The sequence below is a fragment of the Cherax quadricarinatus genome, chromosome 12, assembly GCF_038502225.1.
Source record: "Cherax quadricarinatus isolate ZL_2023a chromosome 12, ASM3850222v1, whole genome shotgun sequence".
In the NCBI taxonomy this organism is placed as follows: Eukaryota; Metazoa; Arthropoda; class Malacostraca; order Decapoda; family Parastacidae; genus Cherax; species Cherax quadricarinatus.
Window position 1 is genome coordinate 43950852 of NC_091303.1, and position 11236 is coordinate 43962087.

General features: G+C 40.0%; 1 protein-coding gene across 4 annotated transcripts in view; it reads left to right on the forward strand.

Moving 5' to 3' along the window:
* LOC128686671 (unconventional myosin-IXb) overlaps positions 1 to 11236 on the forward strand; it is an 857686-nt gene that overhangs the window by 9000 nt on the left and 837450 nt on the right. The gene's annotated exons all lie outside the window — the stretch shown is intronic.

Genomic DNA, 11236 nt, shown 5'->3' on the forward strand with positions numbered 1-11236 from the left:
AAATCACTCCCTATGAAAGCAAAAGACTCGGCAGGAGATGCAACATTTCCCCTATGAAAAGCAGGGGTGCCACGAGTGCATAGAGAGACAACACACTAAGTGTCCAGGGCCCAAGACTGTTCAACTGCCTCCCAGCATACATAAGGGGTATTACCAATAGACCCCTGGCTGTCTTCAAGAAGGCACTGGACAGGCACCTAAAGTCAGTATACCTGACCAACAGGGCTGTGGTTCGTACATCAGTTTGCGTGCAGCCAGCAGTAACAGCCTGGTTGATCAGACCCTGGTCCACTATGAGGCCTGGTCTCAGACCGAGCCGCGGGGGCGTTGACCCCCGAAACCCACTCCAGGTAAGAGGGTAGGGTACCTAGGGATTAGCAGAGAGTATCACCTAGAGTTTACCTGGAGAGGGTTTTGGGGGATCAACGCCCCCACAGCCCAGTCTGAGACCAGGCCTCATGGTGGATCAGAGTCTGATCAACCAGGCTGTTACTGTGGGTGAGCCTAGCTTAAAAATACATAATGCAATAGAGTACAGTAAAACCTCTGATTAATGCACTAATTGAGAGAAGAGGATATACGATAATGACGATCATCTGCAGCTCATGATACTGATATTGCATGACCTTTCGGTTGTGTTCTAAAGTAGTGGACTTAGTTCTCTGATGCAGAAGGCACCAGGACTCTTAAGAAGAGTATTGTAACCTGTAATATTACAGTATAACACTGTAAAATAATTTTATAGTACTATACATAATTAACAGTAAATTAACTAACTTTTTTGTGGTGGAGAGATGAGATGTAAACTGATGTGACTGATAATGGTGACTCAGAATAAAAGTAAGTTAGGGTAGCTGTAAAGCTCTACTAGTGAAAGTAATGTAGATGGCTGAGATGTAGAAGGCTGAGAAGATGCAGATTTCTGAGAACCACATGTTTTATCTTGGCACCATCACCACTTGCTTTAGAAACCATTGTTAACTGCACTTTATTTAATATGTTGATAATCACACGATGCAGAAAATTCAGGCAGAATTAGACTGAATGTTGAGTGCATGAGTGAACATAAATAATAAACTGTCATGGGTGGCTCATGGTTCAAGGACCAAAAAAAATGGAGAGGTCATGGACACAGTCACTGTAGCCCATGCAGGACAAACATCAAATAACTTGGTACGATATTTCGGAAGACAACTGGGTAGATAAAATGTGGAATTAAAGCCTCTGCATAGTTCATTTGTATAAAAGCAAAGGGGACAAAAGAGAGTACAAAAATTATTGGGGAATAAATCTGTTGAGTATACCTGGTAAAGTGTATGGTAGAGTTATTATTGAAAGAATTAAGAGTAAGATGGAGAGTAGGATAGCAGATGAACAAGGAGGCTTTAGGAAATGTAGGGGGTGTGTAGACCAAGAGTTTACAGTGAAACGTAGAGGTGAACAGTATTCAGATAAGGGTAAAGAGGTTTTTGTGGCATTTATGGATTTGGAAAAGGCATATGATAGGGTGGATAGGGGGACAATGTGGCAGATGTTTCACTGCAAACACTTAGTCTATACACCCCCTACCCTTCCTAAAGTCTCCTTGTTCATCTGCTATCCTGTTCTCTGTCATACTCTTAATTCTTTCAATAATAACTCTACGATACACTTTACCAGGTATACTCAACAGACTTATTCCCCTATAATTTTTACACTCTCTTTTGTCCCCTTTGCGTTTATACAAAGGAACTATGCATGCTCTCTGCCAATCCCTAAGTACCTTACCCTCTTCCATATATTTATTAAATAAAAACACTAACCACTCCAAAACTATAACCCCACCTGCTTTTAACATTTCTATCATCCCAATCCCAGCTGTTTTACCCCCTTTCATTCTACTCACTGCCCCATGCACTTCCCCCACACTCACAGCTGGTTCTTCCTCACTCCTATAAGATGTTATTCTTCCTTGCCCTATAAACAAAATCACAGCTTCCCTCTCTTATCATCAACATTTAACAATTCCTCAAAATATTACCTCCATCTTCCCAATACCTCTAACTCTCCATTTAATAATTCTCCTCATGTATTTTTAACTAACAAATCCATTCTTTCTCTAAGGCTTTCTCAACTTGTTAATCTCACTCCAAAACTTTTTCTTATTTTCAACAAAATTTGTTGATAACATCTCACCCACTCTCTCATTTGCTCACTTTTTACACTGCTTCACCGCTCTCTTTAGATCATCATTCCACCAATCCTCCTCCTTCCCTCCTGCACCCACTTTCCTGTAACCTGGAGTTTACCTGGAGAGAGTTTCGGGGGTCAACGCCCCCGCGGCCCGGTCTGTGACCAGGCCTCCTGGTGGATCAGCGCCTGATCAACCAGGCTGTTGCTGCTGGCTGCACGCAAACCAACGTACGAGCCACAGCCCGGCTGATCAGGAACTGACTTTAGGTGCTTGTCCAGTGCCAGCTTGAAGACTGCCAGGGGTCTGTTGGTAATCCCCCTTATGTGTGCTGGGAGGCAGTTGAACAGTCTCGGGCCCCTGACACTTATTGTATGGTCTCTTAACGTGCTAGTGACACCCCTGCTTTTCATTGGGGGGATGGTGCATCGTCTGCCAAGTCTTTTGCTTTCGTAGTGAGTGATTTTTGTGTGCAAGTTCGGTACTAGTCCCTCTAGGATTTTCCAGGTGTATATAATTATGTATCTCTCCCTCCTGCGTTCCAGGGAATACAGGTTTAGAAACCTCAAGCGCTCCCAGTAATTGAGGTGTTTTATCTCCGTTATGCGCGCCGTGAAAGTTCTCTGTACATTTTCTAGGTCGGCAATTTCACCTGCCTTGAAAGGTGCTGTTAGAGTGCAGCAATATTCCAGCCTAGATAGAACAAGTGACCTGAAGAGTGTCATCATGGGCTTGGCCTCCCTAGTTTTGAAGGTTCTCATTATCCATCCTGTCATTTTTCTAGCAGATGCGATTGATACAATGTTATGGTCCTTGAAGGTGAGATCCTCCGACATAATCACTCCCAGGTCTTTGACGTTGGTGTTTCGCTCTATTTTGTGGCCAGAATTTGTTTTGTACTCTGATGAAGATTTAATTTCCTCATGTTTACCATATCTGAGTAATTGAAATTTCTCATCGTTGAACTTCATATTGTTTTCTGCAGCCCACTGAAAGATTTGGTTGATGTCCGCCTGGAGCCTTGCAGTGTCTGCAATGGAAGACACTGTCATGCAGATTCGGGTGTCATCTGCAAAGGAAGACACGGTGCTGTGGCTGACATCCTTGTCTATGTCGGATATGAGGATGAGGAACAAGATGGGAGCTAGTACTGTGCCTTGTGGAACAGAGCTTTTCACCGTAGCTGCCTCGGACTTTACTCTGTTGACGACTACTCTCTGTGTTCTGTTAGTGAGGAAATTATAGATCCATCGACCGACTTTTCCTGTTATTCCTTTAGCACGCATTTTGTGCGCTATTACGCCATGGTCACACTTGTCGAAGGCTTTTGCAAAGTCTGTATATATTACATCTGCATTCTTTTTGTCTTCTAGTGCATTTAGGACCTTGTCGTAGTGATCCAGTAGTTGAGACAGACAGGAGCGACCTGTTCTAAACCCATGTTGCCCTGGGTTGTGTAACTGATGGGTTTCTAGATGGGTGGTGATCTTGCTTCTTAGGACCCTTTCAAAGATTTTTATGATATGGGATGTTAGTGCTATTGGTCTGTAGTTCTTTGCTGTTGCTTTACTGCCCCCTTTGTGGAGTGGGGCTATGTCTGTTGTTTTTAGTAACTGAGGGACGACCCCCGTGTCCATGCTCCCTCTCCATAGGATGGAAAAGGCTCGTGATAGGGGCTTCTTGCAGTTCTTGATGAACACAGAGTTCCATGAGTCTGGCCCTGGGGCAGAGTGCATGGGCATGTCATTTATCGCCTGTTCGAAGTCATTTGGTGTCAGGATAACATCGGATAGGCTTGTGTTAATCAAATTTTGTGGCTCTCTCATAAAAAATTCATTTTGATCTTCGACTCTCAGTCTGGTTAGCGGCTTGCTAAAAACTGAGTCATATTGGGACTTGAGTAGCTCACTCATTTCCTTGCTGTCATCTGTGTAGGACCCATCTTGTTTAAGTTGGGGCCCAATACTGGACGTTGTTCTCGATTTTGATTTGGCATAGGAGAAGAAATACTTTGGGTTTCTTTCGATTTCATTTATGGCTTTTGAAATCGAAAGAAACCCACAACCACAAACTTCTGCTGAACACACTAACACTATATTCTTAAACTTACCCCATACATCTTCAACCGCATTGCCTATACTTTCACTAGCCCATCTGTCCTCCAACAGTTTGTTTATATCTTACCCTAACTCCCTCCTACTTTAGTTTATTAACCTTCACTTCTCTCTTACTTGCTGCTTCCATTTTCCTTGGATCGTATCTACCTTTTACTCTCACTGTAGCTACAACTAAAAAGTGATTTGATATATCTGTGGCCCCTCTATAAACCTGTACATCCTGAAGTCTACCCAACAGTCTCTTATCAACCAATACGTAGTCCAACAAATTACTGTCATTTTGCCCTTCGTCATATCTTGTATATTTATTTATCCTTTTTTTTTTTTTCTTAAAATATGTGTTACCTATAACCAAACCCCTTTCTATACAAAGTTCAGTCACTTACTCCCCATTATCACTTACACCTGACACACCAAAGTTACCTACCACACCCTTTCTAAATGCTTCTCCTACTTTAACATTTAGGTCCCCTACCACAATTATTCTCTCACTTGGCTCAAGAGTTCCTACATACTCATTTAAGATCCAGAATCTCTCTCCTCTACACTTCTATCTTCTCCAGGCTCACACAGACTTATTATGACCCACTTTTCACATCCGACTTTTATTTTAATCCACATAATCCTTGAAATTATATACGTATTTATATTCCCTTTTCTCTCTCCATAACTGATCCTTCAACATTATTGCTACCCCATCCTTAGCTCTAACTCACAGATACTCCTGACGTAATCCCATTTATTTCTCCCCACTGAAACTTACCTACCCCCTTCAGCTTTGGTTTGCTTAGGGCCCGGGCATCCAACTTCTTTTCATTCATAACATTAGCAGTCATTTCTTTCTTGTCATCCACACTGCATCCACTCACATTCAAACATCCCAATTTTATAAAGTTTTTCTTTTCCTTGTTTTTAGTAGTTCATACAGGAGAAGGGGTTACTAGCCCATTGCTCCCAGCATTTAGTCACCTCCTATGATACGCATAGCTTACGGAGAAAGAATTCTGTTCCACTTCCCCATGGAAATAAGCAGAAATAAACAAGAACAAGAATTAGGAAGAAAGTAGAAGAAAACCCAGATGGGCTGGTATATAATCTTGCACAAGGGATGAACATGGAGAATATATCATAGCCAAATTTAAATCAAAAGACCTGCAAAAACCCCTCACAGTTATAAACATATACAGAGTACCACAGTCAAACATTTACCGCTTATCTTATCTTATCTTAGTGAAAAACTAGGAAACATGATAACTGATGCACACATGAATAAAGACCACCTACTACTAACAGGAGATTTCAACATAAACATATTACACAACCAGGACCCACAAGTAACTGAATTCACAAACACAATGAGTAACTGCCTGTTGCTACCAACAATATCTAAACCTACAAGGATCACCGAGACAAGCATCTCCTTAATAGATCACATCTGGACAAACACCATATCCACTTTAAAATCAGGTATAATCACAGACAACACTACAGACCACTACCCAACCTTTCTCATAACTAATCTGGGCAAACTGCCAAAAGACATCACTAAAGTAACCTTCAGACTACATAACAAGACAGCAGTTAACAACTTTATAGCAGCTATGAATAACATTGATTAGCAAAATGAGCTTGAAACATATACAGATATGAATGAATGTATAAATAATTTTCTAAAAAAAAGCCCAAAGCCTCTATAACAAACATTGCCCCCAAAAAACTAAACAGATCACAGCAAAGAGACTGAATAATCCCTGGCTAACACCAAGCATCCTCAAATCCATTAACACAAAGCACAAATATGAAAAACAGTATAGAATGGGTCAAATAACTAGAGAACAGTCTAAACGTTACTCGTCAGCACTTACCACCCTGATATTATGTAGTCTATTATGAAAATAGACTACATAACATCAAAGGTGATATGGAAAAAACCTGGAAAACTCTATTTGAAATTCTTGGAACTAAAAAGTTATCCAAAAACAATACAATCAAACTAACAAAATCATATAACCCCTACTCACACCTACTGAAACAGCAAACAGACTCAATGTTTTCTTCTCCACCATAGGTAAAAATCTAACAAACAAAATACCAAGCATAAACACCCGTCCATCAGTCTACCTCATAGTTACCTACCCAAATATGCTATTCCTAGCTCCAACCAACCCCATAGAAGTTACACTCATCATAAACACCCTTAAAAACAAGGCAGGAGACATTAACAGCTTGCCTGCTTTTATGTACAAAAAAGCTTCTCAGGTATTGTCACCAATTATTGCAACGGTCTTTAACAAATCCATTGAATCAGCTGCCTTCCCAACAATCCCCAAAATAGCGAGGGTCACTCTGATCCACAAAGGAGGTGACCAAGCTGACTTGAAGAACTATAGACCAATATCTAACTTACCACTGCTCTCTAAAATCTTTGAAAAATTAATTCATAGACGGATCTATTCCTACCTCGTCTCACACAACATATTAAACCCTTGTCAACTTGGATTCAATAATAATAAAAGCACGAATGATGCTATCATACACATGCTAGAACTAATATATACCGCACTCGAAAAGAAAGAAGTCCCTCTGGGCATTTTCATTGATTTTCGTAAAGCTTTCGATACAGTCGACCATGAACTTCTGTACTCCAAATTAACGCACTATGGTATCAGAGGCCACTCCCTCAACTACCTAAAATCATACCTTAGTAACAGAACTCAATATGTGTATGCAAATGATGCAAACTCTTCCACCCAACCAATCACAGCAGGAGTTCCACAAGGAAGCGTCCTTGGACCACTTCTCTTTCTCATCTACATCAATGATCTACCGAATGCATCACAGCTACTCAAACCCATATTATTTGCAGATGACACTACATGTCATTACCCACCCAAACACAGTCATACTAGCAAACACAGTCAATGCCGAATTTCAGAAAATATCTGCCTGGATGATGACTAATAAACTTACCCTGAATACTGATAAAACCTTTTTCATTCAGTTTGGAAACAAAGCTGCAAATGATCCTGGCCTTTTATCACTCTCTTATTTACCCCTATCTCACCTATGGAATTTGTGCATGGGGCTCAACAACAACTAACCATGTTGTTAGGTAAGACACATATGCAACAGTTAGGTATCTTTATTTCGAAACATTTCGCCTACACAGTAGGCTTCTTCAGTCGAGTACAGAAAAGTTGATAGAAGCAGAAGAGACTTGAAGACGATGTAATCAGTCCATCACCCTTAAAGTTTTGAGGTGGTCAGTCCCTCAGTCTGGAGAAGAGCATTGTACCTAACTGTTGCATATGTGTCTTACCTAACAACGTGTCGGTATTTTATACCATTTTATTGTTCAATCTGTCAGACACTGCAACACAAGGGTATCTTGGTACAGACCTAAAATCAACTTCAACAACCTCTACTAGTGAGAACGGCTGGATTTGAGAGGGACCTGACCTCCCAAAGTGACCTACGTCTCACCTCCTGGCGCTATATAAGGCTCGATCCTGTCATTTCAACTCCATATTGTTTCAGACTACGGAACAATGCTCTTCTCCAGACTGAGGGACTGACCACCTCAAAACTTTAAGGGTGATGGACTGATTACATCGTCTTCAAGTCTCTTCTGCTTCTATCAACTTTCCTGTACTCGATTGAAGAAGCCTACTGTGTAGGCGAAACGTTTCGAAATAAAGATACCTAACTGTTGCATATGTGTCTTACCTAACAACCTGTCGGTATTTTATACCATTTTATTGTTCAATCTATCAGACACTGCAACACAAGGGTATCTTGGTACAGACCTAAAATCAACTTCAACAACCTCCACTAGTGAGAACGGCTGGATTTGAGAGGGACCTGACCTCCCAAAGTGACCTACGTCTCACCTCCTGGCGCTATATAAGGCTCGATCCTGTCATTTCAACTCCATATTGTTTCAGACTACGGAACAATGCTCTTCTCCAGACTGAGGGACTGACCACCTCAAAACTTTAAGGGTGATGGACTGATTACATCGTCTTCAAGTCTCTTCTGCTTCTATCAACTTTTCTGTACTCGACTGAAGAAGCCTACTGTGTAGGCGAAACGTTTCGAAATAAAGATACCTAACTGTTGCATATGTGTCTTACCTAACAACCTGTCGGTATTTTATACCATTTTATTGTTCAATCTGTCAGACACTGCAACACAAGGGTATCTTGGTACAGACCTAAAATCAACTTCAACAACCTCTACTAGTGAGAACGGCTGGATTTGAGAGGGACCTGACCTCCCAAAGTGACCTACGTCTCACCTCCTGGCGCTATATAAGGCTCGATCCTGTCATTTCAACTCCATATTGTTTCAGACTACGGAACAATGCTCTTCTCCAGACTGAGGGACTGACCACCTCAAAACTTTAAGGGTGATGGACTGATTACATCGTCTTCAAGTCTCTTCTGCTTCTATCAACTTTTCTGTACTCGACTGAAGAAGCCTACTGTGTAGGCGAAACGTTTCGAAATAAAGATACCTAACTGTTGCATATGTGTCTTACCTAACAACCTGTCGGTATTTTATACCATTTTATTGTTCAACAACTAACCATCTCAGACCACTAATTACCCAACAAAAGGCTGCAGTTAGAATGATAACAAATTCTCACTACAGGCAGCACACTCCACCAATATTCAAAACACTCACCCTACTCACCATACAAAACATCCATACTTATTATTGCACTTATTACATACATAGAACACTTAACTCTGATATTAACCCTCCCCTCAAACGTCTCCTTGCCAACCTCAACAGAACACATGACCATAATACAAGGCACAGATCACTCTTTGATGTTCCTCGTGTCCATCTCACGCTATGCAAAAACTCAATGCACATAAAAGGCCCTAAAATCTGGAATTCATTACCTGTAAATATAAAAGAAACACTACCTGTTTATAAATTCAAGTCTCTTCTCAAAGTTCACTTACTCACTCAAAACCAAATAAATACTGAATAACTGAACCATATAAATTGTATATCCTAAATGTTACTTACAATTATATCACACAAATGTTAAACCTAACTTTGTTATTTTTTTAAATACACTATCTAACAGAATACTCCATTCTACTGAATGAACAGTAATGCATGCAACCATTGGACCTGTCTTTGTAATACTCATTTGTATTTTATAGTTATCTGTTTACAATAATGTCTTATCACTGATTTCATCATTGCTTAGTTAATCTTAAGTTAATTTTAAGCCAGCCCGCAATGCTATGCATATAAGTGGCTTTGGCATGCTGCTCTTACCTGTATTTTTTGTACCTCTGTTTGTATGCTAAATTTCTAAATAAAATAAAATAAAATAAACGCTAAATGGATCATCAGTCACAAGACTCACAGAGGGAAAATTTCTAGGTATCCACCTTGACAGTAGCCTTAAGTTCTGGACACACATACAACAAATCAAGGAAATCTCCAAGACTGTAGGCATACTATCAAAGATAAAGTACTACACTCCACAATCAGCTTTCCTAGCACTGTACCATTCACTCTTATACTCTTATCTTACATATGGAATTTGTGCATGGGGATCAACAACATCCAATCACCTAAAACCCCTCATAACCCAGCAAAAGGCAGCAGTAACAATGATAACGAATTCCCACTCCCGCCAGCATACTCTTCCAATTTTCAAAAGTCTGAATCTGCTCACCATTAAGAACATCCATACTTATTAATGTGCCTACTACATACACAGAACAATACACGCAAAATATAAACCCTCCACTCAAACTACTACTCACCAACTTAAACAGGACACATGACCACAACACAAGACACAGATCTCTATTTGATATACCTTGTGTCCATATCACACTGTGTAAAAACTCTATGCACATAAAGGGCCCCAAAATATGGAATTCATTACCAGATGATATTAAATCAGTTTAAAACTCTTCTCAAAAGCCACTTAATCACCCTAGACTAAACGCTAAATACTCAGTACACACACACTCACCTATGTACAGTGGACCCCCGCATAACGATCACCTCCGAATCCGACCAATTATGTAAGTGTATTTATGTAAGTGCGTTTGCACGTGTATGTTTGGGGGTCTGAAATGGACTAATCTACTTCACAATATTCCTTATGGGAACTAATTCGGTCAGTACTGGCACCTGAACATACTTCTGGAGTGAAAAAATATCGTTAACCGGGGGTCCACTGTACTTCCACATCATAACTTCAACAATCACTTTGAACCTTTTATCCATTGTTGACAGGAATATAATTGAACCATTGTTTTCACAAAAAGCATTTTAGACTATATGAATATATCCTTTGTCTTATACAAATTTAATTAACTTATTATTAATAATCTACTGTTCAACTATGAATTAATTACTGTCCTACTGTTCAACTGTGATATAATCCTTAGTGTTAAGTATTCTGTAAGCCAATAATGTTAAGTTGGCCCATAATGCCTAGGCATAATAGAGGCTCTCTTTGCATTGCAACCCACTATTGTAAATATAAAATCTCAGTGTACTGTTTGCAAAGACATAAAATAAATAAATAAATATGCTTGTACATGCATGTGTAGTGTGACCTAAGTGTAAGTAGAAGTGGCAAGATATACCTGCAACCTTGCATCTTTATGAAACAGAAAAAGACACCAGCAATCCTGCTGTCATGCAAAACAATTACAGGCTTGTGTTTCACACTCATTTGGTAGGACGGTAGTACCTCCCTGGGTGGTTGCTGTTTACCAACCTACTACAGTATTATATATACACAGTGGACCCTTGTTTTCATAATTAATCCGTTCCAGAGAATGTGACTAATGGCGAAATTGATGATTTGCGAAACCATTTTCCCCATAAGAAATAATGTAAATCCAATTAATCTGTTTCAAACCAAAATATTAACAAAAAAAAAAAAAATTTCACATGGAAT